This window comes from Mizuhopecten yessoensis, unplaced genomic scaffold (assembly GCF_002113885.1).
Source record: "Mizuhopecten yessoensis strain PY_sf001 unplaced genomic scaffold, ASM211388v2 scaffold4179, whole genome shotgun sequence".
Lineage (NCBI taxonomy): Eukaryota > Metazoa > Mollusca > Bivalvia > Pectinida > Pectinidae > Mizuhopecten > Mizuhopecten yessoensis.
The window spans coordinates 92,731-99,527 of record NW_018405415.1 but is presented as its reverse complement, the minus strand read 5'-3'; the positions used below and the strand labels follow the sequence as shown (position 1 = coordinate 99,527).

The 6,797-nt window shown below is 38.2% G+C and overlaps 1 long non-coding RNA gene across 1 annotated transcript in view; it reads right to left on the bottom strand.

The window, feature by feature from the left end:
• Window positions 1–3,393: 3,393 nt before the first annotated feature.
• Window positions 3,394–6,797, bottom strand: part of LOC110448713 — a 4,915-nt gene continuing 1,511 nt past the window's right edge. Inside the window, exons 2-3 of the long non-coding RNA XR_002462761.1 lie at window positions 5,008–5,161; window positions 3,394–3,646 (exon numbers count right to left, since the gene is read on the bottom strand). This is a non-coding gene — a long non-coding RNA (uncharacterized LOC110448713). The remainder of the gene's footprint in view (window positions 3,647–5,007; window positions 5,162–6,797) is intronic.

Sequence of the window (6,797 nt, the reverse complement as noted above, 5' to 3'; positions counted from 1 at the left end):
TTTGGATCTTTGTATTTCTCTTTACTTCTTTCAACTACCCTTTTGTTTTCTATCACCTGTTCTTGGCAATACCGCACTTTTGGCTTTAGTGTTGAACGTCCGCAAAAGGGAAGAAGGCAATGAGTTCTGTCTCCAAGCCATAACATTCCAGTCTCCTGAAAAAAAAGTTAATTGCTCTCCAAGTCAGAAACATAAGGGTTCTTCAAGAGAAGTTGTTCAATGACCCTAGTGATCTTAACTATATACAGTGGTAATTAAGTGGTGAAGGCGTCGGACATTGTTACCACTGGGTCGTGGGTTCGAGGTCTACTTGGGGCAGTTGATAGGTACTGCCCATAGGTCGGTGGTTTTTCTCCGGTAACTCTGGCTTTCCTCCACCACCAAAACCTGGCACGTTCTCAAATGGCCATTGCTGTTAATAGGACGTAAAACACAAACAAACCAAACCTTTTTGCAGAACTCTCTGGTAATAGGCTATACTTTGTAAGTCAAAAGATTTGACCCCGTTGACCTTGAAAATAGGTCAAGATAGTTTATTACCTACCTGTTGAATCTTGTTATACAAGCAATTTTCAGACCATGAAATACAACGTTCTGTATTGCACATGTGTAATACGGAATGTTGTATTTACCTACGAGCTGGACTACTTTTTATGGGAATCCCATTGCCATGGCAAACTGAAAGGTTCCCGGTATTTGCAAAAAATATCAAAGTTTATAAAATGTTTGTATCGATCTCTACCAAATACAAGTTATGTGATAAAAGCAAATCAGAAAGCACAAGTTTCTTGCGCGGACGAATATATCCGTCCGCGTAATAAACTCGTGCTTTCTGATTCGTTAGAAAAACACAAGTGTGTGGTCTTGCATATTTATTTCCCCACTTTTCGGAGTATTCCATTCCTGAAAGCTACTGGCAATATATCATATATTTGTATAACCGTATTTGATACCAGTTATCGTTCATAGTTCATATAGCGATGACGCCGATTGAAAGCTGTGAGCTTCTTGTGGCGCATTTGAATATATGTTAAAACACTTGTTAAAAACACCTTTCACTTCCGGTGCGTATAGATAGACCAACTAATGTCAGGAATAACAACTTGTGCGGAATTTTGTTGGGTGATCCGACCAGAATTTATTCAGTCTGTTCTTAAAAGTGTCCACAGTTGGAGAATTGACCACATTATCGGGTAGACTGTTACACACCTCTACAACTCTATTGCTATAAAGAAGTTATTGTATATGGCCTTATTTGTTCTCCTCTTGAACAGCTTTCTGCTATTTCCTTGTGTTCCAACGTGGCGCGCTCTTATAAACATTTTGTCCTGATCTACAATGTCAATTTCCTCCATAATTTTTGATAATTCGATCACATCCGCTCTGATACGTCTGTATTCTAGCGTTGGAAGCCCTAACTTAAGCAGTCTTTCGGGGTAGCTCAGGTCTTTGAGACATGGCACTAATCTGGTTGCACGACGTTGAACATTTTCCACTAGAATTTTGTCTTTTTTTCAAGTGCGGTGACCATGTGACCGTTGAATATTCCAAATGTGGTCTTACCAAGGATTTGTAGTGTTATAAACATGTTTTGGTCGATGAACGTAAATGTTCTAAATATTAGTCCCAAGTTCCTGTTGGCCTTTGATACTGCTTTTGATATTGTTCGTTGAACTTTTGTTGTCAATAATTACTCCGAGGTCTTTTTCATTTGTGACAGTCTTAATATTTGTAGTCGACTGAGCCAAGTGTTAGTCAAAATGCATACAGAGTCAAGATCCTTCTGTGGGCTATCACGATCCGAGTCACTTCCAACTTTCCTGTATATTTTGGAGTCGTCTGCAAATAGTTTGGTTGAGCTACTGATGTTGTTTGGAAAGTCATTGATGAAGATCAGAAACAGAATAGGTCCAATTACACTCCCCTGTGGGACCCCGCTGGTGACCTAGGTTTGTGATGATATAGAGCCATTGATGACGACTCGTTGTTTTAAGTTATGAAGAAATCCTTGTTTCCAATTTAGTACTGCACCTCCAACACCATATGATTTGAGTTTGTGTAAAAGTCTCCTATGGGAAACCTTGTCGAAGGCCTTGCAGTGGTCTAAGTAGATGATGTCAGTTGAATCTCCATTGTCTAAGGCCTCTGTCCAGTCCTCCAAACATTCTAGTAATTGAGTGGAACAAGATCTTCCTTTTCTGAATCCATGTTGGCAATTAATAAAAAAAAAAGTTGTTTCCCTCCATATGTTCAAGGAGTGCATCCCTTATTATCCGTTGCATGCTCTTGCTTGCTATGGGTGTTAAGCTAATTGGACGGTAGTTGTTAGCTTTCTTTTTTTTATCCATTTTTGAAGATTGGAGTAATGTAATTGTTGGCCAATGTCCATGGTGATGGGATAGTACCTTCGTCAAGAGATTTCCTGAATATTTTAGTAAGGGGCGTTTTTATCTCGGATGCCGTCTCGTAGTAAAGTTTTGGATGGAGTCCATCGGATCCAGGGCTTTTGTTTGGGTTGATTTTTTTAATGGCTTTCTCAACAAGATCCTCTGTGATATCTATAGAAGTATAGTAGTTGTTTAAGGTTTCTGCTGTTTCTTGGTCAGATGTCGTCAAACTACCATCAGATTTTTCTAGTGTGTTGATTCCTGATTTAGTGGTTGTTTTTGATCGCACATATTTCCAAAACTGTTTCGGATTATCTTTAATGTCGTCAGCTAGATTATGTTCATAAATTAATTTGGATTTCCTCAAACAAGCTGTGGCGTTGTTCCTTGCTACTCTAAATTTTACGTAGTTCTCTGGTGTTTTACAGTGTAAATATTTAGTCCAGGTTTGGTGTTTTTTCCGCACAGCTTGTAGTGCTAATGGGTCGAGTGGTCGTCGTTTAGACTTCACATTTGATGCCTTGTTCACCGGTATATGTTTTTGTATAATATCTTGTAATGTTACAACAAAGGCGTTCCATGTGTCGTCCAAATTATCCAAATTGTCTAGCTGGTCCCAGTTGACTAATTTAAGGTCCTCACAGATAACTGGGTAGTTTCCTCTGTGATAGTTAATGTTGTCTTTCCTTTTGGTTTCTTTAGTTTCAATGTAGCACATTTAGTTAATACCTAGCATGCAAGTCAAAGCCTATTTTCCCACACACCCTGTAACATTCTATGCTAGGAAGCTTATGGCAATATACTACGATTAAATGCCTTTTGGTTCTTGAAGAAGCTTTTCTAGTGTTTTAACACTTCGGCATCAAAACTGCTGAAGGGTTTGCAAACGAGCCAAATCTGTTTTATATTTGGAACCGATTGAGAAAATTAGTCATCCTGACTCTAACTACTGACAACATAGTGAAAGTGTAACAAAAGTATAGTTATATTGACTTAACAACTTGTATACATTTCAAATAATTTATTCACAGTTCAGACATTTTACAATAACTTCCACAGAAGAAGGGTCCAGCCGAAAAATATCAAAAATTTAGGACACTGGCCGCACAGCGGAGTACAATGGTCAGTTCTGCTCCAGCAGGCCAATATATTCACAGCTCAAAAAACTAGTAAAGAAGGATCCAGCCAATCATTATAAAACTCCGGGTCTGTCTGGCAACCTGTCAGTGGTGGACGTTACCGGGTCCGCTCCAGACAACCTAAAACATTACCATACTACTCTCTATAGCTACCCATTGTTAACTTTGTGTCGAACAGAAACTTCACATTTAATATGTTTGAGTCATAAAAATGATAAAGAGGTTTCAATATGTTACTGCTCTCAGTTTCCAGTTCTTTATCATTATATTTAAATCATTAAGTACTATTAAATTATTCCTATTTTACCATTCCAATATGATGTCTATAATACAACTGCAACAAGCTCCAGCTAGGATCCTAGAGCAAGTTGGTTTAATCAATGGAGATGGAAGTTCTATAAATATGGTCAGTCGTGATATACAATAAACAGACGCCAGGTTTACAGAGAAAGAAGGAATAGAACAGTTATAGTCAAATAGTTTTGGTAAATATCTTCTTTTTTTAATTTTCTGTCTGACTGATAACCTCAACTAAAAGCCAACAGAATACCTTAATATATGTAATCTTTACAATATGTGCAGAGAAATGTCATATGATATTCACTTAAATAATCACCCTGTAATAGTGACCACACACAAGTGTGCCATCTATCTCCTGATTGAAGCCAGGCTTTGGGCTATTTCTGGCCCTGATACCAATAAAGTAGCGGATTTTACCTAGACCAGTTTACAATTGAATTATTGAATTACTAATGCTATTCCCTACTTCTACATCACCTCTGTAGCTTTTGATTTTCAAGCTATGGTTACCAACCCATCATCTGGGTTAGCAACCTCAATATTCCAGGGGTTACGTACGCGTTCACTTACACTCTCTGCACCCCTGGAATACGTCCTAGTAAAATTGAAGACTCAGAGAGCGCCACCTGTGGACGAGACGAGAAGACTCGCTTGGTCATCTGATGTATGTCAAAATCAAGAGAATTTCACAGGTGTGTAACATTAAAATTGACTTGCTTTGAAGGCAGTTGTCACTCCTCTGTAATCATGAATATTAGCCTAGCAATCGGTCATTTTTATTTTACCGGAGACAATAGCTGTGTCAACTGTGCACTTTTTTTGCTATGACATATATATATTCCAGGGTTGCAGAGAACGTAAGTTAAGGTAACCACTGGAGCGTCCAGGATGCTGGGTTAGTAGATTATTTGTATGACATGACTTTTTTCTTTGATGGGGAAGAGACAGTTCAAATACCCACCATCAGATCTCTTTGAAAACTTTGCATATCGTGTTAGCATTTAATGCACACTACAATCACTGTGTTCTTGTAATAACGGAGCATGTCAACCTACTTTCCATACATGGATGGAAGGTTAAATTGTTTATCTCTGTCACTGTGCCAATAAATATGCTGACCAAGCCCATCTATCAGTCCATGTCTTTTGAACACTTATTCTGCAAATAACATGCCTACTTACTTTAGCTTTCACTCGGATCCTCTATGGCTGCGCCAATCCTGAGGCTCTGATCCCGAGCAGCCAACACCGGCCACAAAAATGCAGTCGTGAAAAACAGCACATATCCAAGTGAGAACGCACTTTTATTCAGCCCTCTTGACACGAAGGGCATCGACTGAAAGACAAACAGTTCAACATTTAACAAGAAGGGCACTGACTGAAAGACAAACAGTTCATCATTTAACACGAAGGGCATTGACTGAAAGACAAACTGTTCAACATTTAACATGAAGGGCACTGACTGAAAGACAAACAGTTTAACATTTAACACGAAGGGCACTGACTGAAAGACAAACAGTTTAACATTTAACATGAAGGGCATTGACTGAAAGACAAACAGTTCATCATTTAACACGAAGGGCATTGACTGAAAGACAAACTGTTCAACATTTAACATGAAGGGCACTGACTGAAAGACAAACAGTTTAACATTTAACACGAAGGGCACTGACTGAAAGACAAACAGTTCAATATTTACCATGAAGGGCATTGACTGAAAGACAAACAGTTCATCATTTAACACAAAGGGCATTGACTGAAAGACAAACTGTTCAACATTTAACAGGAAGATCACAAACTGAAAGACGAACAGTTTAACATTTAACATGAAGGGCATTGACTGAAAGACAAACAGTTCATCATTTAACACAAAGGGCATTGACTGAAAGACAAACTGTTCAACATTTAACAGGAAGATCACAAACTGAAAGACGAACAGTTTAACATTTAACATGAAGGGCATTGACTGAAAGACAAACAGTTCAACATTTATCACGAAGGGCATTGACTGAAAGACAAACAGTTCAACATTTAACACGAAGGGCACTGACTGAAAGACAAACAGTTCAACATTTAACACACAAAAAGGGCACTGACTGAAAGACAAACAGTTCAACATTTAACATAACAAGCTGAATGTGAAATCACTCATCTAGCAGGAATAATTTTTGGTTGGCAAAATGACGGGACAATTCAGGAATATAATTATAACTCTTATTACATCTGTGTCGTAATGTTTAGTCAAATCCTAATACTCTACACTTGTATGTTATTTATGGCATGTAGATGATTTTAAAAGGGAAACTTAGTGGAAAAAAGGTCTGTTTTGATGGGCAACATTAAAATGCTTACACATAACTGAAATAGACTAAAGATGTTTAATTTTTGTACCTGTCTTATAGAGTGAGCTCCAATCACGATGCCTCTGAAGTGATATGTATTATCTGTGTATGGTAATCGTATAATGCGCTAGTTTTATGATTCAATTCAGCTAGAAGCTGAAAAACCACTTTAAATGGATGTGTAAACATAACACTAACAGTGAGAAATGCTCTACACATTATAGGATTGATTTAACTACTGGTGCTTAGGTGGCCCCGACAGCTCTGTAAGTCAATGAGGAAACTGACCCTCTGACTTAGAAAATAAATGCCCCCCCCCCAAAAAAAAAGGATCCCTAATCCAGTTAACCATGTTGTCTAAATCTTTGTAAAAATGACAAATTGTATCACCTCCATTGCTTACAGTGTGTTAGCTACGCTATACAGTTTGTATAGTGTACAATGTGTAGCTACTGCTCACCAGTCAGGGGTCGACACTAACGGTAGACCGGAGGACCGGGTCCACCAAAATCTTGGACGGTCCACTTAATCTCCAAAGCTGGTAGACCGCCGGTCCACCACATATTACTTGATTAGTGTATATATATTTGAGAATATTGTTCAGAAATATACTAATAAAGACTTTATTTA